This window comes from Schistocerca piceifrons, chromosome X (genome assembly GCF_021461385.2).
Source record: "Schistocerca piceifrons isolate TAMUIC-IGC-003096 chromosome X, iqSchPice1.1, whole genome shotgun sequence".
Classification (NCBI taxonomy): Eukaryota; Metazoa; Arthropoda; class Insecta; order Orthoptera; family Acrididae; genus Schistocerca; species Schistocerca piceifrons.
This window is the reverse complement of record NC_060149.1, coordinates 952,483,319-952,509,539: the sequence shown is the minus strand read 5'-3', so window position 1 is coordinate 952,509,539 and position 26,221 is coordinate 952,483,319. Positions and strand designations below refer to the sequence as shown.

General features: G+C 40.1%; 1 pseudogene; it reads left to right on the top strand.

The window, feature by feature from the left end:
• The window catches only part of LOC124722801, a 44,230-nt pseudogene that overhangs the window by 7,453 nt on the left and 10,556 nt on the right, over window positions 1-26,221 (top strand).

Sequence of the window (26,221 nt, the reverse complement as noted above, 5' to 3'; positions counted from 1 at the left end):
GTCATTAATAGTGTAGTTGTACAGCATTGGATTTCTTTTCCTGTGTGTGTGTGTGTGTGTGTGTGTGTGTGTGTGATATGTTACATTTATTTATGTGCAGGGTCAACTGCCAGAGCCTGCATCATTCACCAATCCTCTGCAGGTCATTGTGCAAATTGATACTGTCTTCTGTTGTTGCTACTTTCTGATGGACAAGTGTAGTATCTGTGAACAATATTAAGGAGCCTCTGACAATTTCTACTGGATCATTTATATACATTGTAAATGTAATGGTCTTATCACATTTCCTTGGAGTATTCCAGAAATTACCTTTTGATTCTTGTCATCTTTTCTTTGTTGTTGTTATTACTTCCTTGATGAACATATTATGGAAGTAAGGTGATAGAAGGCACCCGTCTCTCACTGCCCTTCTGGTTTTCCTTCTTTCATATCCAGTTCAGCACTCTGACTTTTGTATACACTCAAAATTAATCATCTGTCCTTCCACTTTGGACATTACTTTAAGGTATGATGATATAATGGTAATCTGTTTATTAAACAATATTTTAACGAAACACTATGCTTTCTGATCATATAGTGGCTTGATGATGGAATTTGATACTGAAAGTAGTAATCATTAGACAAAATAAAAGTGAAGCTATAATAAATGAAAGTAATATTTTGGATCATGTCAGTTGTTGTTCCAAACAACAGCACGTCAGGAATAGGTTCAAATGGCTCTGAGCACTATGCGACTTAACTTCTGAGGTCATCAGTCGCCTAGAACTTAGAACTAATTAAACCTAACTAACCTAAGGACATCACACACATCCATGCTGGAGGCAGGATTTGAACCTGTGAACGTAGCGGTCACTCGGTTCCAGACTGTAGCACCTAGAACCGCACGGCCACTCCGGCTGTCCAGGAATAGGTACTAAAATTATTTGTCCGTTGATGACCTCACAGCTTAGAACACTAAAACACAAATGTTAATTGTTTGTTATGTGCCCTGATAGAGTTTACAACTGTTTACAGTTCACGATTGGTTGTTGGAGATTGGGCGTTACTCACATAATGTATTTAGTGCACAGTGTAGAAAAAGGCAGTTTCCAGAAAAGTAAACAAGTGTAAAGGCAAAAGTTTCACGACAGGATGTTGTGTCACCATACTTGGAAGACAATTATAGCCAAAGACAGAAATTTAAAAGAAACTGGCTCATTTGAGCTGCGGAGACCTAGTCGAGGATTCTCAGTAGATAATTGTTAGCACAGTAGAATTTACAAAGAGACAATGTCAGTTCATGTGAGGGAATGTTGATTGGTAAGTACCTGTCAGCTTTCTCATAAAACTCACAATTTGAAGAATACACATCAAGGAAAAGGTAGAAGTCCAACAGTGTCAAATCTAGACAATAATATCGATCATCCAACAATTTTGCAAAATCCCCAGTTGTACTTACTTTACTTAATTACTTACTTACTAACCTACTCAGATTTGCTGTGTACCATACAAGGAACTGGTTTCCACTAGTTCACTCGATCAGCTGCCAAGTTCTCACCTTCCTCCAAGTCCATGCATTGAAGATTCATTGCAAAAGTTCCAGGTGTTAGAAGGACTTCCTGTACATCTGTATCTGTCCATTGATTTCCACAACAGTGTTGATTTTGGGATTCTTCCACCTTACATGCGTAGAACATAACCTGCAATCTTCAGTCTTCTTTCAACAATAATTTTGTGCAGGCTGTCTAGACGTTGTATTCTCAGCACTTCATCGTTTGTAACTTGGTTGGGTTAACATCTTCAGAATTCATCTCTAGCATTGTTGGTGAAAAATATGGAGACTGTGTGCTGATTTTACTGACATTTCCCAAGTCTCACACATATAAACGATAAAGGAGTACAGTCAAAGCTTTGTTGACATATTACAGACCTAATTGCCATATGGACTGATTTTCCAGTTCTGCTGGTGATTTCTGCATCTGTGACCTCATTATTACATATAAAGCTACCGAGATATGGAAATCTGTCAACATCTTGTAGTATCTTCTATTGCACTGTAATCGGGGAAGAGATGAGTAATTTCCACTTACTTTGCACATTCTGTTTGCCTTATCTCTATTAATTTTCAGCCCTACACAATAGGGCATTTAATGAGAAAGCAGATAAAAATTAACTTGATGCCTTCCAAGGAGACGGTCTCTACTAAGTCTCTACTCCTTCAAGTCTGACTATGTAAGAGTAGACCAGACATGGTTTAAATTCAGAGAAATAGTATCGACATCAATTAAGAGATATATACCAAATAAATTGAAAGGATACAAAATAAATTAAAAGGATGGTGCACAAAATATGTCAAAACTCAGCTGCAGAAGCAATGAAAAAAAGCATGTAAAAGTTTAAAAGAATGCAAAATCTCCAAGATTAGCGATGTTTTACTGAAGCTCGAAACTTAGGGTGGGTTTCAGTGCAAGATGTGTTTAATAGTTCCCATAGTGAAACTTCGTTTTGAAATCTGGAAGAAAATCCAAAGAGGTTCTGGTTGCATGTGTAGTACACCAATGGCAAGACGCAACCAATACCTTCACTGCGCAATAGCTGTGGTAATGTTACTGATGACAGTGCTACTAAAGCAGGGTTACTAAACACGGATTTCTGAAATTTCTTCACCAAAGACAACAAAGTAAATATTGCAGTATTCAAATCAAGAACAACTGCAACTGTGAGTAACTTAGTAGTAGCTCTCCTCAGTGTCATAAAGCAGTCATTAAAGCAAAAACATTTTGCTGGAGCAGGTTCTTAAAATTTCAATCATCAACTTTCTCCTCAGAATGTGAAAATATTTTGTTAGAGCCCTCTTATATAGAGAGAAATGATCTTGTAATAAAATAAGAGAAATCAGAGCTTGTACGGAAATATTGAAGTGTTTGGTTTTCCTCAAATGCTGTAGGGGAGTGGAATGGTAGATAAACAGGTTGAGGGTGGTTTTCTGAACCCTCTGCCAGCATTTAATTGTGAATTACAGACTAGTCATGCAGATATAGATAATGTAGATAGGCTTTCAATATTGCGCACTGATTCTCTAATGTTATACATTGCTCAAATACTTTCGTGGTGCTTTGGAGTGACCCCTTTAAAATAACACTTTACCATTCTTCTTAATATGTATTTTGGTAACCAGGTTGATAAGAAGTTACAACAATACTCTCTTATTACTCCCCAGTTTTGGGTTTTATTAATGAACAAAATCGACACAGTGTTCCGTATCAATTACTGGCTGAAGTTTCCTGCTGATGGAACCAATATGATTTTCTGTGTTTCTGAGCATACAGGTTGTGTACGCTGTTTGGAGTCTGGTGTATGCTGAATCAAATGTTTTTATTGTTGTGATCTTCCATCTGAAGATTGGTTTCATGGAGTTGCCCATGCTAGCCTATCCTGTGTGACCCTCTTCACCTCTGCATAACTACTGCAGCGTACAGTAACTTGAACTTGCTTACTGCAGTCAGTTTTTGGTCTCCTACTGTTGTTACCCCCATTATATTCACAGATGACCACATATTGTGGAAATTGCATACTGTAATGTAGGATGCAATAATAGCGTATGGAAGGTTTCTGTTGAAAATTACAAATTATTTAGGAATAAAGGAGATGGCTCACCAAAAGGCAGAAGCACTGTCTCATCGATAGGCACACGAACAAAAGGTATGTAGAATGAGATTTTCACTGTGCAGTGGAGTGTGCAGTGATATGAAACTTCCTGGCAGATAAACACCGTGTGCCGGACCAAGAGTCGAACTTGGGACCTTTGCCGTTCGTGGGCAAGTGCTCTACCATCTGAGCTATCCATGCACGACTCACGACCCGTCCTCACAGCTTTACTTCCACCAGTACCTCGCCTTCTACCTTCCAAACAAAGGTACGTTGCTTGGCGAGCTTCCAGAATGCACTTTCTTTTTCTAGCTGTAGGGAAAACATGCGCGCGCGCGCACGCGTGCACGCACACTCACACACACACACACACACACATTCTCACATGCGCATGCATGTCTCCTTATGCTGTGGTCGCTCAACTGCCAGCTCTTTACTGGCCCACGGTGAGTGTTCTGGAGTGAGGTGGGGCTTTAGAGTGGGGTAGGATGGGGTGGGTTGAGGCAATGTGAGAGATGGAGAGAGATGGGAGGGGTTTGGAGGGAAGCATTTAGTGGCTTGTGGGAGAGTGGGGAGCCATCTGTGGGCTAGGGGTGCAGGCAGAGGGGTCAGGCGACAGACAGCTGGGCACTCATAGACTAGGGTGTGACGTGAGATAACAGCACACAACTAGCTGATTTGGGGGAGGGAGAGGGGGGGGGGAGTGGCGTGTGTGTGTGTGGGGGGGGGGAGGCAGGGGGGCTGGGAGTTAACTTGGATTTAGGCCAGGAAGCAAAGGATGTGCTGTATGGCTACGAAAGTTGAGTATTCTTAAATAAGATCAGCTGGTGCCAATGTATTGGAAAGTAACTGGCACACAAAGTGCAATTGTGGCTCCTTTTTCTTTGTGAAAGAAGAAAAGAGAGAGAAATCGTCTCATTAGCGAAACAATGGCAAGAGACTACTATTTCTTGTTACTTACACTGCTGCTTTCTTTCATAATGATCAACAAGAACCAAATAATAGACTGTGTATGAGAGAAAATGTTCTGAACGAGAGTTTGTTTCATTTGTATAACATTTTATTCCATCATAGATGCTGCACTTACAGTTTCATATATGCATTGCAGCAGCAGACACAATAAAAGTAGCAATCAGCAGTGCTTAGTTTGTTGAATGGCTGAAAAATATGCCACTGTCCCAGTTCCACATATCCCCAAAATTTGATTCTGCCAAATTCTGTACTCTCTGAAATCGAATGTTTAATCCAAAGATGAAAGTGAACAAGTTTGATGCAGTATTGCTAATATTGTTTATTACTCATCTTGCTGAATAAAATGCATACTGTGTCCTTTCTGAAAGGTTTGCAGAAGTAATGCACATACACACATACACACACACACACACACACACACACACACACACACACACACACACACACACACGCGCGCGCAAATGCAAATCACACATACATGACCACTGTCTCTGGCTGCTAGGGCCAGACTGGGAGCAACTGCGCATCATGGGAGAAACAACGGTCATGTGTGTGTGTTTGTGTGTGTGTTTTGTCCACTTTGGAAGAAGACTTTCTGATCGAAAGCTTACGTGTTTAGTAGTCTTTTTGTTGTGCTTGTCTGTGACCTAACATCTCCTGTATACTGTGAATAGCAATGTATCTTTTTTATAATATGGTCATTATTCCAGCCTAGATTTTCTATTGTTTGTTTCCTTTTAAGACCTTATAAAGACAGTTACTGACAATTTCTTTTTTCTTATTGGAGAAAAGTAAAACCATATGGGGGCCAGAATTAGATTGTAAATGAATATGGAATAGAGTATTTTTATTCTCCCTGTATGCAGTGTCACACTTCATTTCTGGCAGCACCACCTTCTCAACACATGACTGCCCCCCACCGCCTCACCATAGTCTTCAAGTTATATCCTATAGCACTTCTGTGTGGACAAATAGATGAAGGATGTAGTTTAAAACAGTATAACTAAACTTAACAGTCAAACTGCCCTTTTATAGAGACTGCCATCATTATTTAAACATACTAAACAATATCAAATAAGTCAAAAGAAATTTTTTTTCAAAAGAGCAGAAAATTGTAGTGAAATTCATGAAAGGATTGTTTTAAATTGTTATATCTTAAATCAATAAGTATGTCAACATTTCCCAGGATTTTCTGGCTTAATTAAGACTAGGTCATGCCACCACAGTGGTCAGACAGTGGACTTGCCTTCGAGAGGACAACAGACCTGAGTCCCATCGGGCCACCAAAATTTGGCTTTTCCTCGATTTCCCTAAATGATTTAAGACAAATTCTGGGATGGTTCCTTTAAAAAAGATGACATTCGGCTGAGAAAGCTAATTTCTGTGGCAGGTCTGATGACACAGTGCTGGTGGGAGCACGAGTATTTCAGAGCACACCATTCATTGCACATTGTTAAACATAGGGCTCTGCTGCAGACAACCCCTGTATGTTCCCATGTTGACAACACTGTTGAATTACAATTTCTGTGGCTCAGGAGCATTGAGATTGGGCAGTGAATCAATAGAAATGTGTCATCTGGTTGAATCATTCATGTTTCGCATTACACCTGCTTGGCGGTTTTGTGCACATACACTGTCAACAGAGTGAATTGGTGCTTGAAAGGTGCACTTTGCTACAGACGTAGGCCAGTGGGAGCAATATTATGCTATGGAGGACATTCACCTGGTCTTCTGTGGGTCCTGTGGTAGTAACTGAAGGCTCCATAACAGCTTTGTTCTGTGTGAACATTATTGTGCACTGTCCGCACCCTGTCCCTAATGAAGGTGACATGTTTCAACAATATGACTTTCAGTGTCACGAGGCCAGAATCAAATTCACCCCTTCTGAATCTGATGGAATACATCTGCGATGCTATCAGATACCAGTTCTGCACCCAGAAACCACTGATCTCCAATTTATGGGAATTACATGACCTGTGCTTAGACATGCGGTGCTGCATAATGCTGGGAACATACCTCACATAATGCTGGGAACATACCTGAAATTTGTTGAACTTGTCCCACACAAAATCACTGCTGTATTGTGTTCTAACAGTGGACAAACACATTATCAAACAGGAGGTCATAGTGTTTTGTCTCATCAGTTTATATATTCAATGCTTGAATGAAAGGTGTGCTCTTTTCCTTTTTTCTGCCATTGCATGTATGTGTAAAGCAGGATGTTCTACCATTTGGGCTTGTTTATATGAAGGCTGTCAGCGTTAACCACCTGCACAGATACTAAATGCTCCTTTTGTGAAGACCTTTTATCTTGAGAACACTTTTAACTTTGTTTCACAAATGGCAGCACAGTTTCAAGAAAGCTTCTTAATTTAATGTAATAGTTAAAATAATACCTTCAGCAAAAGATGTGTGCGTTGGAGTGGGGAAAAAGATTGGAGATGTATGCAGTTTAATTTTCGTAAATTGTTAAGAAGGTTAACAGCTTGGCATGCTAAGATAAATTCAGACATTCTCTAAAAAAAGAGAAAAAGATTAATTTAACAGAATCAGTGAGGTATACAAATATAACAACAGACTTGTAGAACCATTATTTTGTAGGTTAGATTAGATTAGATTCAGCTTTTGTTCCAAGACCCAAAACATGAGATGATTCTCATGGGTGAGTAACATGCCAGAAAGTATAACATAAAAAATATAAAACATTTGAATACCCTGATGGTTTGTCAGGAGATTGTCAAACTAGGTGAATACAATACAAACTGGAACAGCTAATATTTTCAGAATTGATACGCTGTCAGACTCAAACATTGTTATGCACTATTAATAAATTTATCAAACAAAAAGTACATAATCTTGACTGTTATGACAAAGTGCTCTCAGAACTGAAATCTAACAGACATTCTTATTTAAGCTGGCCTAACAGCCACTGTTAAGATATTCATCTATAGAGTCTTTCAAACTCTGTTTAAACCATGCTTTATCTGATACCAAGTTTTTAATGGTGTCTTTCTTCCACAGATAAATTGTGTTGTAATGCAAGGTTTTAATGAACATCAAGTGTGCAGTTTTGTGTAGTTAACAAAAGAGAGTAATGTTGACGTCAGATTTATCGAGTACATGCCTTTCAGCGGCAACAAATGGAATGATGGGAAGATGGTCTCATTTAGTGAAATGCTCCAAATAATTAGAAAGCAGTGGCCTAATTTCGATCCTCTTCCCAATGGGCCCAATGATACCTCAAAGGTACGTGCAGTATTACATATGAACATACATTGAAAATAATTTAATGTTTATGACTTACTACCAATCACAAGAATACTTCACATCTGCTGGTGGTATGAGAGATGGACTGGTTTAGTTATATATTTCTCATATCATTCAGTAAGTCTGTCCTGGCCTGGGTTTCTCTGTAGCTTTTCTGCAACTCTCCCCATTTCCTAAACCTTGACAAACCTTTTCTTTCTTCCCTTTTCCTTCCCCTTCATTGTTTCTGCCAGAAGAAGAAGCCACTGGCTCCGAAAGCTTGCACATTTCCGTAACTTTAAGGGGAGTTAGAAGGGGAAAACATTCTTTTTCACTTTTTTGGGTTTTTATCTGATTATAAAATTTGCAATTTTCCAAATAAAATGAGATGTATATTACTTATAAACTTGCGTGGGAAGTATTTTATTTTATTTTCTAAAATATAATCTACACCAGTTGAAAATGTTAAAATTTTTACATGCATTATTTCAAGACCTAATAAAATCGGTAATTTTTTATGTACAGGGTAGTCCATTGATCATGACCGGGCCAAATATCTCACGAAATAAGTGTCAAACGAAAAAACTACAAAGAACGAAATTTGTCTAGCTGGAAGGGAGAAACCAGCTGGCACAATGGTTGGCCTGCTATAAGGCACTGCCATAGCTCAAACTGATATCAACTGTGTTTTTTAAAATAGGAACCCCATTTTTTATTACATATTTGTGTAATACGTAAAGAAATAGGAATGTTTTAGTTGGACCACTTTTTTCGCTTTGTGATAGATGGCGCTGTAATAGTCACAAACATATGGCTCATAATTTCAGACGAACAGTTGGTAACAGGTAGGTTTTTTAAATTAAAATACAGAACGTAGGTACATTTGAACATTTTATTTCGGTTGTTCCAATGTGATACATGTACCTTTGTGAACTTATCATTTCTAAGAACGCATGCTGTTACGGCGTGATTACCTGTGAATACCACATTAATGCAATCAATGCTCAAAATGATGTCTGTCAACCTCAATGCCTTTGGCAATACGAGTAATGACATTCCTCTCAACATTGAGTAGTTCGCCTTCCGTAATGTTCGCACATGCATTGACAATGCACTGACGCATGTTGTCAGGCATTGTCGGTGGATCACAATAGCAAATATCCTTCAACTTTCCCCACAGAAAGAAATCTGGGGACGTCAGATCCGGTGAACGTGCGGGCCATGGTATGGTGCTTTGACGACCAATCCACCTGTCATGAAATATGCTATTCAATACTGCTTCAACCGCACGCAATCTATGTGCCGGACATCCATCATGTTGGAAGTACATTGCCAATCTGTCATGCAGTGAAACATCTTGTAGTAACATTGGTAGAACATTACGCAGGCAATCAGCATACATTGCACCATTTAGATTGCCATCGATAAAATGGGGGCCAATTATCCTTCCTCCCTTAATGCCACACCATACATTAACCTGCCAAGGTCGCTGCTGTTCCACTTGTCACTGCCATTGTAGATTTTCCGTTGGCCAATAGTGCATATTATGGCAGTTTAGGTTACCGCTGTTGGTGAATGATGCTTCATTGCTAAATAGAACGCATGCAAAAAATCTTTCATCATCCTGTAATTTCTCTTGTGGCCTGTGGCAGAACTGTACATGACGTTCAATGTCATCGCCATGCAATTCCTGGTGCATAGAAATATGGTACGGGTGCAATCGATGTTGTAGCATTCTCAACACCGACGTTTTTGAGATTCCCAATTCTCGCGCAATTTGTCTGCTACTGATGTGTGGATTAGCTGCCCCAGCAGCTAAAACACCTACTAGGGCATCATCATCTTTTGTTGCAGGTCGTGGTTGGTGTTTCACATGTGGCTGGACACTTCCTGTTTCCTTAAATAATGTAACTATCCGGCGAATGGTCCGGACACTTCGATGATGTCGTCCAGGATACTGAGCAGCATACATAGCACATGCCCCTTGGGATTTTGATCACAATAACCATACATCAACACGATATCGACCTTTTCCGCAATTGGTAAACGGTCCATTTTAACACGGGTAATGTATCACGAAGCAAATACCGTCCGCACTGGCGGAATGTTATGTGATACCACATACTTATATGTTTGTGACTATTACAGCAGCTGGCCAGAGTGACCGAGCAGTGCTAGGCACTACAGTCTGGAAACGCGCGACCGCTACGGTCGCAGGTTCGAATCTTGCCTCGGGCATGGATGTGTGTGATGTCCTTAGGTTAGTTAGGTTTAAGTATTTCTAAGTTCTAGGGGACTGATGACCTCAGAAGTTAAGTCCCATAGTGCTCAGAGCCATTTGAACCATTTTTGACTATTACATCCCCATCTATCACAAAGCAAAAAAAGTGGTCCAGCTAAAACATTCATATTTCTTTATGTACTACATGAATATGTAGTAAAAAATGGGGATTCCTATTTTTAAAAAATGCAGTTGATATGAGTTTGACCTATGGCAGCGCCATCTAGCAGGCCAACCATAGCGCCATCTGGTTTCTCCCTTCAAGCTAGACAAATTTTGTTCTTTGTAGTTTTTTCATTTGATGCTTATTTCGTGAGATATTTGGCCCGGTCACTATCAATGGACCACCCTGTAGAAAGCTGAGGATTGCTGTGTTATAAAGGTTAAATTATGTGTTTGTATTGGTAGCACTGTCAAAAATAGTATCGTATCTTTTCATAGTATAAACATGCTTTGTATATCGAAGTGCTAACGTTTTTCCGAGGAAAAGTGACGAATAGACTGGTAAATCTCTCAAAAAGTATGACTCCAAAATGAAGTGTTTTTAAGAAATGTGGGTTTCATGGTAATAAAATTTTGAATAAAGAGAAACATTGTATTCAGCATGTGGTGTGTGAAGTTACAGACAATGAAATACTGGCAAACTCATGAGTATCTAGAGAAACACCCATTGGTGCTTCGAAGATTAAAATAAAACATAGTGATAACACAGTTATCTCAAAACAAAACTCATGTAAACGGTAGGTTAGGTTATATTCTGATACATTTACACATCCTAATAGGGATGTTATGTGAATGTGTGTGCTGTATGTATGTGGAGGGCCAGTTAGTTTACATGAAGACATTGAGGTATCAAATGGACTAGCCAGGAAACTTATCATTAATTCTGCCAGTTGTAAATATACTCATTCATTTTGGAGTTCTGATAAGTGTAAAGATAATTATTTTAAAATAAATATTAGGTGGTCTTATGGATTGAGAGCTATTGGCAAAGGACACACTGCAGCAGAAACAATGTGTGTCGTGATGTATATGCCACGCCCACTTTGTAAAATGGACAAGTATGCAGGATTTATTGGAGCTGCTGTGAAATCAGCTGCATGTGAGTCAATTAAGGGTGCTGCAAATGAAGCTGCTGAAATAAACGATGGTATGATTGACATATCAGTAGCTTTTGGGGCACTTGGTAGAAGTGCAGCTGCAGTTCTAAGAATTCTGTTGCTACAGTGACCAGTGTGGATACTGGAAAGCTAATAGATTTCCAAATTTTAACCAAATATTTTTAAAAGTATAAACCAGGGAATGAAGAAGGGCATATCTGTGACAGAAATTATGAAGGACAACTAGTCGTACGGAGGCCTGTGCAGCTGTTGAAATTTATAATCGATCTGTAAACTAAAGGGGAGTGTGTTACACTAAGTTCTTAGGTTAGACAGACTCAAATAAATATAACAGTGTAGTAGCCACTCAGCCTTATGGTGAGAAGCTTATCACAGAAATGGAATGTGTTGGTCATGTCCAGAAGAGGATGGGTACCAGATTGAGGAAATTGAAACAAAGTTTGAGAGACAAGAAACTTTCAGGTGGTAAGACCATAAGAAGCAGGCTGACAGACAACATGATTGATGAACTACAACAGTATTATGAGATTGCCATTAGAAATAATACTGAGGATTTGTTGAAAATGAAGCAGGCAGTATGGACTACCTTCTTCCAGAGACTGTCAGCTGATGATAAACCAGTACACCATCTTTGCCCTCCTGGATCTCATTCATGGTGCAATTACCGCAATGCCCAGTACTCAAACAGGTCATACAGCCATAAACATTCTATCCCAGCAGCAGTTGTGGATATCATAAAACCTGTTTACAGAGACCTGCCAATCCTGAATTATTGAAGAAGTGTCTGCATTGTCAGACTCAAAATCCCAATGAGTCGTTCAATAATCTTATAGTGTCAGTGTCATCGTAACTGCCGTCTGCGTCACGTCTGCTGTGCAGCGAGCTACGCTAGTTTAAGTATTAACTCTATTTTTCTTACTTGTCACTTCTTCTTCCGTGTGTTTTTGCTTTTAGGAAGCTTTAATTGTCGAGTGTTCCATAGATTTTGTGTTTGTTTTGAATACAGTCAGAGAGAGTCCGTTTAGTCAGCCATAGTGCCAGTAGTGCTAGTGTTTGTTTTGAATACAGTCCAGAGACAGGTAGTGCTATTTTCATTGTTTTCTACAGGAAGTATCTAGTAACCACAATTTAGTCAACTATCAGCCGCCTTTAGTGAATTAGCAGTCTAGTTATAAGTTGATTAACTCTCTACAGTAAATTGATTTCTTAGGATGGATAGGATGTGAGACTGCTGTGTACGGACACAGGAGGAGCTGGCCACTGTTCGCGAACAGCTGAACGTGTTGATGGCCGTGGTTAGCCGTCTTCTGGCTGCTGCCTCGGAGTGTAGTGGCAGTGGGGAGTCTGGTGCGTTGCATGGTACACCCCAGGTGTTACATGCTTCACCCACTGACCCTGCTGTTGACACATCTTTGCGGGTACCGGGCGCGGTTGGGCCACTCTGTTCGCAAGGGGAGTGGCGGGTTCAGCGGCGTTTGCGGCGCACGAGGCGGAGGGTCAGTGTGGAGGCTGGCCGTGTGGCATCGCCCATTCTGCCTGTGAGTGGACATGTGGCCACTCCTTCAGCAAGGTCCGAGCAGGCACATGGGGGGAGGGGTTTATTAGTTATTGGGAGCTCCAACGTTAGGCGGGTGATGGAGCCCCTTAGGGAAATAGCGGAAAGGTCGGGGAAGAAGGTCGGTGTTCACTCTGTCTGCTTGCCGGGGGTCTCATCCGAGATGTGGAGGAGGCCATGCCGGCAGTGATAGAGAGCACTGGGTGCACCCGACTGCAAATTGTTGCTCATGTCGGCACCAATGACTCCTGCCGTCTGGATTCAGAGGTCATCCTCAGTTCTTACAGGCAGTTAGCAGAGTTGGTGAAGGCGGAAATCCTCGTGGGGTGGAATCTGAGCTAACTATTTGCAGTATCGTACCCAGAAACGATAGTGGTCCTCTGGTTTGGAGCCGAGTGGAAGGCTTAAACCAAGGGCTCAGACCACTCTGCGGAGATCTGGGGTGCAAATTTCTCGACCTCCGCTATCGGGTGGAGAAATGTAGGGTCCCCCTGAATAGGTCATGTGTGCACTACATGCAGGAAGCAGCTACAAGTGTAGTGGAGTATGTGTGGAGTGCACATGTGGGTTTTTTAGGTTAGAGAATTCCCTCCCTAGGCCCGAAAAGACACCTCCTGAGATGCGGAAAGGTAGGAGTAGACAAAATGCAACAGGGAATAACAATATTAATGTGCTAATAGTAAACTGCAGGAGCGTCTATAGAAAGGTCCCAGAACTGCTCTGATTAATAAACGGTCACAATGCCCACATAGTACTAGGGACAGAAAGTTGGCTGAAACCAAATGTAAACAGTAATGAAATTCTAAACTCAGATTGGAATGTATACCGCAGAGACAGGCTGGACAGTGAAGGGGGAGGCATGTTTAAAGCGATAAGAAATGCAATAGTATCGAAGGAAATTGACGGAGATCTGAAATGTGAAATAATTTGGGTGAAGGTCACGGTTAAAGCAGGCTCAGACATGGTAATTGGATGTCTCTATAGGCCCCCTGGCTCAGCAGCTGATGTGGCTGAGCACCTGAAGGATAATTTGGAAAATATTTCGAGTAGATTTGCCCATTATGTTATAGTTCTGGGTGGAGATTTTATTTGCCGGATATAGACTGGGAGACTCAAACTTTCATAACGGGTGGCAGGGGCAAAGAATCCAGTGAAATTTTTTAAGAGCTTTATCTGAAAACTACCTTGAGCAGTTAAACAGAGAACCGACTCGTGGCGATAACATATTAGACCTTCTAGTGACAAACAGACCTGAACTATTTGAAACAGTTAATGCAGAACAGGGAATCAGCGATCATAAAGTGGTTACTGCATCGATGATTTCAGCCGTAAATAGAAATATTAAAAAAGGTATGAAGATTTTTCTGGTTAGCAAAAGTGACAAAAATCAGATTTCAGAGTACCTGACGGCTCAACACAAAAGCTTTGTTTTAAGTACAGATGGTGTTGAGGATCAGTGGACAAAGTTCAAAATCATCGTACAATATGTGTTAGATGAGTATGTGCCAAGCAAGATCATAAGCGATGGAAAAGAGCCAGCGTGGTACAACAACCGAGTTAGAAAACTGCTGCGGAAGCAAAGGGAACTTCACAGCAAACATAAACATAGCCAACACCTTGCAGACAAACAAAAATTACGCAAAGCGAAATGTAATGTGAGGAGGGCCATGAGAGAGGTGTTAAATGAATTCGAAAGTAAAGTTCTATGTACTGACTTGGCAGAAAATCCTAAGAAATTTTGCTCTTATGTCAAAGCGGTAGGTGGATCAAAACAAAATGTCCAGACACTCTGTGACCAAAAAGGTACTGAAACAGAGGATGATGGACTAAAGGCCGAAATACTAAATGTCTTTTTCCAAAGCTGTTTCACAGAGGAAGACTGCACTGTAGTTCCTTCTCTAGATTGTCGCACAGATGACAAAATGGTAGATATTGAAATAGATGACCGAGGGATAGATAAACAATTAAAATCACTCAAAAGAGGAAAGGCCGCTGGACCTGATGGGATACCAGTTCAATTTTACACAGAGTATGCGAAGGAACTTGCCCCCCTTCTTGCAGCTGTACCGTAGGTCTCTACAAGAGCATAGCGTTCCAAAGAATTGGAAAAGGGCACGGGTCATCCCCGTTTTCAAGAAGGGACGTCGAACAGATGTGCAGAACTATAGACCTATATCTCTAACGTCGATCAGTTGTAGAATTTTAGAACATGTATTATGTTCGAGTATTATGACTTTTCTGTAAACTAGAAATCTACTCTGTAGGAATCAGCATGGGTTTCGAAAAAGACGATCGGGTGAAACCCAGCTCGTGCTATTCGTCCACGGGACTCAGAGGGCCATAGACACGGGTTCCCAGGTAGATGCTGTGTTTCTTGACTTCCGCAAGGCGTTCGATACAGTTCCTCGCAATCGTTTAATGAACAAAGTAAGAGCATATGGACTATCAGACCAATTATGTGATTGGATTGAAGAGTTGCTAGATAACAGAACGCATCATGTCATTCTCAAGGGAGAGAAGTCTTCCGAAGTAAGAGTGATTTCAGGTGTGCTGCGGGGGATTGTCGTAGGACCGTTGCTATTCACAATATACATAAATGACCTTGTGAATGACATCGGAAGTTCACTGAGGCTTTTTGCGGATGATGCTGTGGTATATTGAGATGTTGCAACAGTGAAAAATTGTACTGAAATGCACGATGATCTGCAGCGAATTGATGAATGGTGCAGGGAATGGCAATTGAATCTCAATGTAGACAAGTGTAATGTGCTGCGAATACATAGAAAGAAAGATCCCATATTGTTTAGCTACAATATAGCAGGTCAGCAATTGGAAGCAGTTAATTCCATAAATTATCTGGGAGTATGCATTAGGAGTGATTTAAAATGGAATGATCATATAAAGTTGATCGTCGGTAAATCAGATGCCAGACTGAGATTCAGTGGAAGAATCCTAAGGAAATGCAATCCGAAAACAAAGGAATTAGGTTACAGTACACTTGTTCGCCCACTGTCTGAATACTGCTCAGCAGTGTGGGATACATACCAGATAGGGTTGATAGAAGAGATAGAGAAGATCCAACAGAGAGCAGCATGCTTCGTTATAGGATCATTTAGTAATCGTGAAAGTGTTACGGAGATGTTAGGTAAACTCCAGTGGAAGACTCTGCAGGAGAGACGCTCAGTAGCTCGGTATGGGCTTTTGTTGAAGTTTCGAAAACATACCTTCACCGAGGAGTCAAGCAGTATATTGCTCCCTCCTACGTATATCTCGCGAAGAGACCATGAGGATAAAATGAGAGAGATTAGAGCCCGCACAGAGGCATTCTGACAATCCTTCTTTCCACGAACAATACGAGACTGGAATAGAAGGGAGAACCAATAGAGGTACTCAAGGTACCCTACACCGTCAGGTGGCTTGAGGAGTATGGATGTAGATGTAGATGTAGACCAAAAAATGTTTTTCTCGTAATGAAGGCACTAAAGTGGGGGTCAGTTATGCTGTTATTGCTTTTAATGATGGCAACATTGGTAGCGTGAAAGTGCTACAACATATGGGAATTAATTCTGGAGCAAACTGCATCAGAGAATTTGAATGGATGGACAAGGTTTGCATTGGTAAAGCAAAGTATGCAGCACAGTTGGCCACTACGGAGTCCAGAAAGAAGAAAACAAGAAAAAACTTAAAAAAGATCAAGAGGATGATATACAGTATGGTGCAGGGTGCTTCTGAGTGACTAAAAATAAAATGATAAGCATATATTGAGTTACAGTCTATTAAAACTTTAAAAACTCTTCCTGAAAATTTACATTTTCTCTTGCATTTTTCCCTAAATCTCAGAAACTACTTTGAGTAGCGAATTCAAATTTTCAGGGAGTAATAACATACGTATCCTGAGTCTTCTTAACTAAAAGAAAAACATAATGTTATGTATAAATAAAATTATTTAGAATAACATACAAAAAAGTACACAAAACTTTAACTGTGTAATTAAAAAATTGTATTTCCAAAAGCAGTGGCGGAAATGCAATTATTGTAAGACTCAGATCATATAGTTTAATGTGCTGTAAAAGTTTCTTGTCAATGGCTACAGTTGTTCCTGAAATACGGGGAAGTTAAGTCACTAAATTTAACATTGTCAGGATAGGGCGTTCAAACTCCCCTTAATGCACGTTTTCTCCTTCCTCCACTTGGTAAGCGACACATTTATAGTATTTTCACAACAGCAGTAGCTATTTTCTTACAATTTCTTTTTGCCGGCATACCATGTCCCGGGCTTCAAGGGATGTGTGGGATTTATTACCTCAATGAGTGAACACTTCTGTGGCACGTGCAACCGTTTACGGATAACAGCTGATGGCAATTTGGAGGTGTGTCTCTTTGGGAATTCAGAGATATCTCTCAGGTGAGTGATGAAACATAGAATAATCGTGTCCAAGTGAAAATTCATGTGAGGAAACCATAAAATTACTAGAAGACTGACAGACTGATCAGTATTTTACCTTCAGGAGGTGAAATTCCAAAACTTCTTATAGACACATTCGTTCCTCTTGTCCTCACATTAGTCGTGGAGTCCGAGTGACCTTTCAGACCTTCAGAAACTTATCCCTCTTTCCTCTCTCATGAAGAAACTGATAGTTCCAAATGCTAAGTATAGAATAATACTTTTAAACTGTTTGCCATGCACATTAGGTATGTGGTTGGTATATGGAAGAGATAAACTGCAGTTAAATCCAGCAGGTATGAAATGAGTTATCTTTTCTTGAAGTTTTCAGCTTGCACCCTCCTCCCTCCCAGACATACAAACCAGATACCTCTAGCTAAATAATTTGTGAGTATATATAATTTGCCTCTGTCAACATCATGTTACACTAACCTATTTGTGAGATTAAATTAAAGGAAAGTAATCAGGACTGGAAATTATGTAAAGACATTTTTAGCTATGTCCCTAGGTTGTAATAAAGTTAACACAGTATTTCTGTCCATGTGATGGTAACTATGATTCGCCAGCCACCGTTGCCAAGCGGTTCTAGGCGCTTCAGTCCAGATCCGCGCGACTGCTACGGTCGCAGGTTTGAATCCTGCCTTGGCTCAAATGTTAAGTCCCATAGTGCCCAGAGCCATTTGAACTGTGATTCATGATTATCAGAGTCTATATGTTCCAAATAAAAATTGGAACTTCCTGTGTATAGATGTACAAATTATTAGACAATGGGACCAACAACTGACACTTTTAAATTGATGACTAGACTAAGAGATTAATAATAGGAAAAAAACTGCAAGATACTTTGGCGATAAGTTTGTTTCAGGACAAGGTACGAGGGGTGGGGGGGTGAGAAGAATCAGCTCTCTCTTTGTGAGCATAACAGAAATCCTTTATCAACCCAAGGTAAAATAAGATATAAAAATACAGGGTCAAACAATTAAGTATCTTAAAAACCAAATGACTAATAAAATTGAAAGCTAAGAAAAGTAAGTTCGTAGTAAGTAGGGTGAAACACAGGGGGCTGCAACATATTGCCATTGTTGTTTGACTTGTCTATCAAAGAAAAAAGAAATGGATCAAAACAAAATAAAAGTGAGAATGGAAATGTATCAGAAGCAGATAGGAATAAGCAAGGAACATATTCTTTAATAAATAAAAAAAAAAAAAAACTGACATGTGAGGCAGATGTTCCTACAATTTTATGTTCAAAGCACAGCAGTCTGTGAAAGCAAAATATTTATGACATTGAAAAAAGAAAATCAGTGAGTGAAAAGTGTGTGTAGGTGAATTGTGGTGAAAGACTGGATATTGGAACTTCTGTTAGGCTGCCCAGTATTAGTTAACTTGGTAGTAAAGGAGCAAGTTTGCAAGGGCAGATAACTGTTTGACTACGTAAAATAGAGTGGGAGTATGGAAAAGCTAGTCCAAGATAGGATGAAAAAGATAACAGCAACTTAAAAAATGAATTGATAAGTTACCATGAACCCCATTCCAATCTAGTGAATGCAGTGGTTGACAATATCTTGTGACATTCGCCTATAAGGCTCAAACAATAATTGCTAAATAAAAATACAAAATGTTGACAAGACTGTATCTAAGCTGTCACTCTCTTTTGAAACAAGGGTGTTTAAACCAACAAACACGCAGGAAAGCAGGGACAACTCGCACACTAGAGAAGGATGGGCAGTATCATTGAAGGAGTGAGCATAAACCGTGTGGAATATGTGTGGTACAAGAAATGATAGTAAGAAAAAAAAAGAAGAAGAAGAAGAAGAAGAGGAAAAATGTTGATCTGGAAACAAGGGAATAAAAATTTGCCACGTGAAGAGACAATATGGTACTGTGCTGATGAGTGTGTACAAGTGGTGATATACAATATACATTGATAAAGGAACTCTGCATTGGGCCCAGAAGACCACACAATGCTCTTCGAGAGATGTTCTCTACTATATATCTATGGAGAGTTAAGGGGTCAGTATACAACTCTCCAGGCTGTTATCAACTTTCAGAAGTTGAAGACACTACTTCTCACTTGAGTAGCTCCTCAGCTGGAACTACAAGCAGTGTGTACCCTATTCCAGTCTGTCCACCGAGCAGAATTTCCCGGCTCTACAAGGAATTGAACCTGATCCCTTTCTATGGCACGCCTGTGGCATACTGACTGCATAGCTGCGGCAAGAGTCATAATATACACTTGTGAACAATTGAGTTATAACTATTCTGTTTATTGGGGAGAGAGTATGTATATTGCCACCGTGAATGAAATAGTTTAGTGTATCGTAACTGGAATGTATTCAGACCTCGTACTTGTGTGAGAGCGCAGTGTCTTAGACACTTGTAGTGTTTGTCTTAGCATGAACTAACCGGTGAGCCTTACTTTCTAGTATTTTTAATTATATATCATTACTGGTGCCTCTGGCACTTTTGTGTTGCAATAGCTTGCAATAGCAAACATTGAGTCAACCATGGTTTTTGGATTAGAAGTAGAGGTCAGCTGGGTTGACATTGGGAATAGAGTGATGGGAAGTGGACAATAAGCAGTTATATCGAAGGGTGCATTATTTGATATGTTAAGGTTAATTACAAAATGTGGAGTGGAGAATTTTTCACGTTGAGCAGAAGTAAGTTTACAGGACCAGATGTCAAATTACACATGATCAGTGTGAATCCCTATAGTCAGCATGAACACTGGCACACAGAATAATTTATAGGTAGCCTTGCTGTATATAAAAAATCAGATTTGTGCTGAACTGTCATGAACAAACTGTCACTTCTCTGGAATAAATAGACTCTGATTTGTTAATTACATCTGTGTAAATGAAAAATATAGGAAAAGGTAGAGTGCTGCTTACTGTAGAGGAGACATGTTACATTGTAGACAGGCACAATTAAAAAGGCACTTACACAAAGGTTTCGGCCACAGCCTTTATCAGCAAAAGAGATACAGAGAAACACACACATTCATACACACAGGCAAGCACATGTCACACACATATGACTGCCAACTCCAGCAGCTTGCCTCTAGCTGCTGGACTTGGCAGTTTTTTTTTCTCTGTGTGTGTGTGCGTGCGTGCGTGCACACGCGGTGTGCTTGCTTGTGTGTTGTGCCTGTGTGCAACTTTGTGTTCTTTACGGTAAATAGTGATCTATCTTTCCCTGCACTGTTGATATTCCTACCTGGAATTTCCATTGTTTAATCAGTGTAAATAAGAAGGACACAGTTACATATATTCTGTCACTTGAAGACTAATACATGAAGTCAGTGGACATTATTTTTTATTGCAGAGGATCTTTGTCACCACTAATTATTAATTTTGTGTGCCAGTTAATGAGACATGGTTTCATCCTTTCCTGGATGTGCCCTTTTTGTTAAATCTTCCTTCAAAAGATCTGATTTACTACAAGTTAATAAACCTGAGTATTCTGAAAAAGGAGGTGCAGCTTACAGCTGCAGTGTGACAGTTGATCACAGGGTGATTTTATCACTGCCATATCCTGGGTACCCATGGCTCGAGACACTTATTCTATAAGGGTGTGTAGTCATTGGGCTTTCTTGTACCACAGTGTCAAAGGTGTAATGTGAGCAGATTTATTCAAGGAAAATACTACCACAATCAGCAGAGTGAACTGCTATGGGCAACAGGATATCATTGACTGGGGTTACCACTGACTAGCATGGCTTTAGCAGTGTACAGGTGGGCCACAATGTTGCAAATGACTCACCAACTCAGTGACAGTCAATAAACAGTAACCATTCATGCCACTGGGAACTGTCACCTCTTTGTGGGATACAAAGATGCAATCTGCACACTGCTCGTCGCAGTTACAAGGGGATGCTCGAAGCATGCAGGAAGGTCGTCTGTCTGATGATTTGCGGTACATATTGCCAAGGTGGCAGGGTGCAAAATAAGGAGTGATCAAAAAACTTCCATTTGAAGGCTGCTTAGTTCAGATCAGTATGCCACACACACACACACACACACACACACACACACACACACAGACAGGGTGATGCGTATTATCATTTAAAAACCTCCAAAGCACTGTAGATGACCCTGAGACAAGTAATTTAATACAAGACACATGGGATCACAAATGTTGGATACGATAAAAATGTTGGGAAATGTGTCAAAAGCGAATGACAAATGTCACCAGATGATGTACCTTGCCATGCTTGCAGTGGTTGAGCCTCTCGGCCTGTCACACTTGATCATCCCAACCCAAGTCAAGTATTCATATCATTGTGGCTACGGACACACTTGTGCGACTTTAGTGATGGCATTCAGGATTTGAGTCTTGCATCTGGCAGGCAGTATTCTTTCATTGTGTTAAACAATTATGTATTTATATTGAAGTTTATTATTTTATTTACCGGCCTTGCAGTTTCCTTGATTTCTTGCAAAGTACAGTACAATGAAAACCTACCATATTGCCTAACAAGTAGATGAGTATAAACTTCAGAATAGCATCATTGCCATTAAATGACCTATGTTTTTTTTACTAACTAATGTCTGTAAACAAAAAGAGAAGGGACAGAAACAAAAAACACAAAATCAGAACTGCTTTTGCTTGATTACAGCAGGGACAATAATTTTGTAACATCTACATTTACAACAGATCATATTTACAAAATGTTTTTGAAATTTGCTCTGTTTGCTCAAATGAAAGTATTGCACTGCTCAATCATTCCTTTACACTCAGCCCCAACTGCTGCACATGCTGTGGGGTATGTCATCTGGTTACGTCATATGTTCAGTGTTTCTCACCAATTTTTGGGGTATTTTGAAATGTACAAAAAGGCAAATGCAGAAAGTTATCACATTTTGCTGCACATTACCTCCGTCACAGAAAAATAAAGTATACAAATCTTCTCAGATTTGCCACTGAATAATTTTGTGCAAGCCTCACAATATTTCACCAACACAACTGTTCGTCATCTTCAGGTAGTGGTGGGTCCTGTCATCACTGCTGCAAGATGTGACTGGTGATATTCGCACAGCAGAATTGAAATTTGTCAGGCTAGAAGCAGGAGTACGAATGTGTGGACAGGCACTCCCAGTTGGATGGAAATGCCATTCATAGTAGCCTTCTGCTTATGTGTTGTGAGCAATGACTGCACTTCTGGACACTCGTGTGGTTAAAAGCTGAATTAACTCTCTGCAAGGTGCTGCATCAGGTCATACATCGGAGGATCTGGTTTCTACTGTGTTAATTTCATAGCAGTCAGTGCTGGATTCTGGGCAGTCCTTAGTCAAAATTCCATATTCCTGTTGGTAAGATTGCCCACCGTATGGATACATGCCTCATTCTTAAAAACACAATCCTAGAGTGATGATGCTGAGGATAAAATTTCAGTCCTCTTGGGAAACGTGTGGTGCCCTGTATTCAGGCAGTGCTCTGCTACCATTAATTTACTGGGTGGCATTTTTGTCAGCGCTGTTGAACACAGTGTTCTTGCACAATGTGAGGTGTCTGCCCTATATAAGATTTCCCATAATGGCATCAGATCTTATATATGATCTGTGTTTTCTAAGGTCAAGATTGTCTTTAACTGAACCCAAACAATTCCTTAGTTTTGCTGGTAGACGAAAAACACACTTGATTCTGTTTCTCTTAGCGATTCTTTCTATTTTTGAAAACATGCCACTGAAATATGGGAAGAAAGCCATTTGCAGTGCTTGTCTAAGTATCTTCATTTACATCCCTACACTGAACTTGCTTTGCTCAGAACACATTGCAAATCTGTTTACAAGAATAAACATTCTGCTGGAACACTGTTCTTAGGTGTTACAGTTCACCAGGCAGACTGTCGGTATCTGAGATCACGTGTGCTCTATGTGCCAGGGAGTGTAAGACACTACCACATTGTGCAGGGTGATGGCAACTTTTGGACCGCAAATATAACTCTGCATGTATCAGTTTGCAGTAGAGACTATGCCCCAGTGTTCTGTCAGCTTTTCTTCTAACCGTGACATCCAGGAATGGTAAGCTGCTATCTTATTATACTTCCACAGTGAACTGAATATTCAGATGGAGCGAGTGCAAATGCTGCAGGAACATAGGTAGTGTCTGTATTATGTGGGCCACACCACAAATGTCTCTTCAGCATTCTGCCAGAAGGAGGAATGTTGGATATTTACTAAGGGAAATAGAGGATCTCCCATGGGAGCACTGTCCACTTGATCAAAGTAGTTGGTGTTACATAAGAAATAGGATGAGGTATGCACATGTTTAAACAGCACCACAATTTCTTTCTCAAACTTGCTGCTAATAATCTCTAATGAGGGCTGCAGGGGCACTTTTGTAAGTAATGATATAACATTTGAGCTAACTAAAATATCTGAAAGTTCTAGTTTAAGCATCTTCAGGTATTCTATGAAATCCTCTGAATTCTAAATATGATGATCATAGTCATCCACATGATAAATTTCAAAGCTGTCACGTGGAAATTGCCGGTTGCATCTTGCAGCAGTGATAGTGGAAATCACCACCACCAGAAGATGCCAAAATGTTGTGTCACTGAAATATTGAGGGAGGGACTTGCATAATGTTATCTGGTGGCGAACCCAAAGTGTTTTTGCAACAGATCTATCAGGCAAGCCTGAAAATTCACATATACTCCAAGCAGTAAGTACCTGTTGTAAAATGGTCACATTAGTGAGCTTGGCAATTAATTAACAGTTTATCAATAAATTTGGCGTCATTTTGCAAGAAATTGTGCTATGTTCCACTACTCCCTCTTCAACAAAACTAATGTCAGTTTCTGCTCCACCTCTTCAGCCCGAGATCCTATGTATACTCTTGAGCATTTGTGTAAGATACCTGTTTATTTATAAAAATAAAAGTAATTTCTATCATGACTTTCCCATTCTTGTCCAGTGGGTTTGTTATCCTGCTGTTGCCTACTGCAAACTACAGGATTACTGTTGAAGATTTCTGCAAAGTTTTTCTTCCTTTTTAGTGTACCAACATTTCACTGTGTGGTAATTGCCTGGTACTGTTTAATGGGTGTTTTAACTGTTGTTTCAGAGATGCAATACGAAGCAAATGCAGTGAGGATGACTTGCTTGCCATGATTGGGGCAGGAGTGAGTAGAAAGAAGAAACAACATGCAGGTAAGATACATTACAGCAAATGTAACTCTATAGATAGAAAGAAAATTTCTGCTTAACAAGTCATAGCAAACATAAGAGCAAAATAGAACGAAAAACAACAGTGATAGAACCTGTGTTTTTTGTGTAAAATTGGATTTAATTTTTTATTTAGTATTCATTCTGATTAATGCCCATTGGTCAACAGTACATTTCAGCCCTAGAATTTGGTTCTGCAAGGTCCACCAGATAACCATATATGGCTGTTGTAACTCCTTTATTGGACTTCAGAAGTTTTCCAGCAACAAATCTTTTTTTCTTTCTTTCTTTCTTTCTTTTTTTTTTTCTTTTTTAAAAAAAAGCTAAATTGCAGAAAACATCATAAAGGAAACACTCACAGAAAAGCATCAGTGTCCTTGAAACAATGGAAACTCCAGTAGGAATATCAACAATGTTGGAAAAGACAGATTACTACTTACTGATGAAGGCTGTGGCTGAAAGCTTTATGTAAGTGTCTTTTAATTCTGCCCATCTGCAGCCTAAGGTATCTTCTTTATGGTAAGTAACAGGCTGTCTTTTCCTTCATTATTCATTAGTGTTCTTTGTTTTTATTGCTGTTTAGCAAGCATTGTGTGGTATATAAGGGATGCGAATAGCGTCAGATGTTGAATCATCACTCTGGAGGATATGAAGGTGCTGCATATTGGTGTGAGACAGCATTATCTGATGAGAGTTTGAAAGAAACCTCATTGTGGATGTCCATTTGGTCGCCTGGTTAAACCTTGCAACATCTGTATTTTTGGAGTATTTGGATCTGACAGTGGCCTGATGTTGGAAAGTAAGGGCATACTCATCATCAATGTTCCAGTTGACTACATCAGACCACTACAAGGGAGCATCACTGTGTAGTGTACTGAGTACATTGTAACCTGTTCACGTCTGTGACTGCCATCTGAGAACAAGTACAGTAAACTCTCGTGCAGCTACACTTTTGGCTAGCTAGATTGACACTTGACAAGTTTCAATTTGCGTGCACCTGTAGCCAAGCATTTGCTGGTGTTTTTTTGGCAATCTACTGCTAATCAGTGCACTGGTGCGTGTCAAAAGTCCAAGTATTGTCAATTCGTGCGTGTGTTGGTTGAAGCTCTAGTGTGTTTCTTATTCGTATTGCATGGTTTCATGCCACTGCCATCTATTGGAACTCCTTGTAAGTACAGTACATACAGTATTGTTCTATGCAGCGCAACATAGCCCTGTCGAAACTGACAATTAGAGCGCGCCGCCTAACACTTTCCACTTGTTGTCGGTACATCAAAGCTGAGTGTTTAACAGTGAACGTACAACACCCTGTTGTGTTGCCACGTGGGCTTGAGTAGAACAGAGGAAATGGCATAGATGTATCGAATGCTTTCATTTGATGGCTGCCACAGCCTGGTTTCAAAAGTCAAAAGTTTGTCTAGTGCATCTCGAGTGTTGTCAAGTTGTGCATCTGTGTGTTTCTGATTTGAGGTTTTGTGCTCCCACTATGTGCCTTAAAGTGTCCAGAGATAAAAGGGGCCAAAAACCATAAAGGACTCAGTCGAGTGTCTGTAAAAAGAACACTGAACGTGACTACGGGCACGAAACATAAAACGAATGTGATCTTGTTGGAAAAAGAGCTTCACACTTTGCAGAGAATTGATGCTGGTGAGCCACCCACAAAAGTTGCTGCAGAGTAGGAGTACAATTACTGATCGGGAGACAAATCGATCAGGAATTGAAAAATTTTGTTCCATCCAAGCATTGGGCAGTGCAGTGAAATCTTGAAAAACAGTGAGAAAAGGTGCACATCCTCAGTTAGAA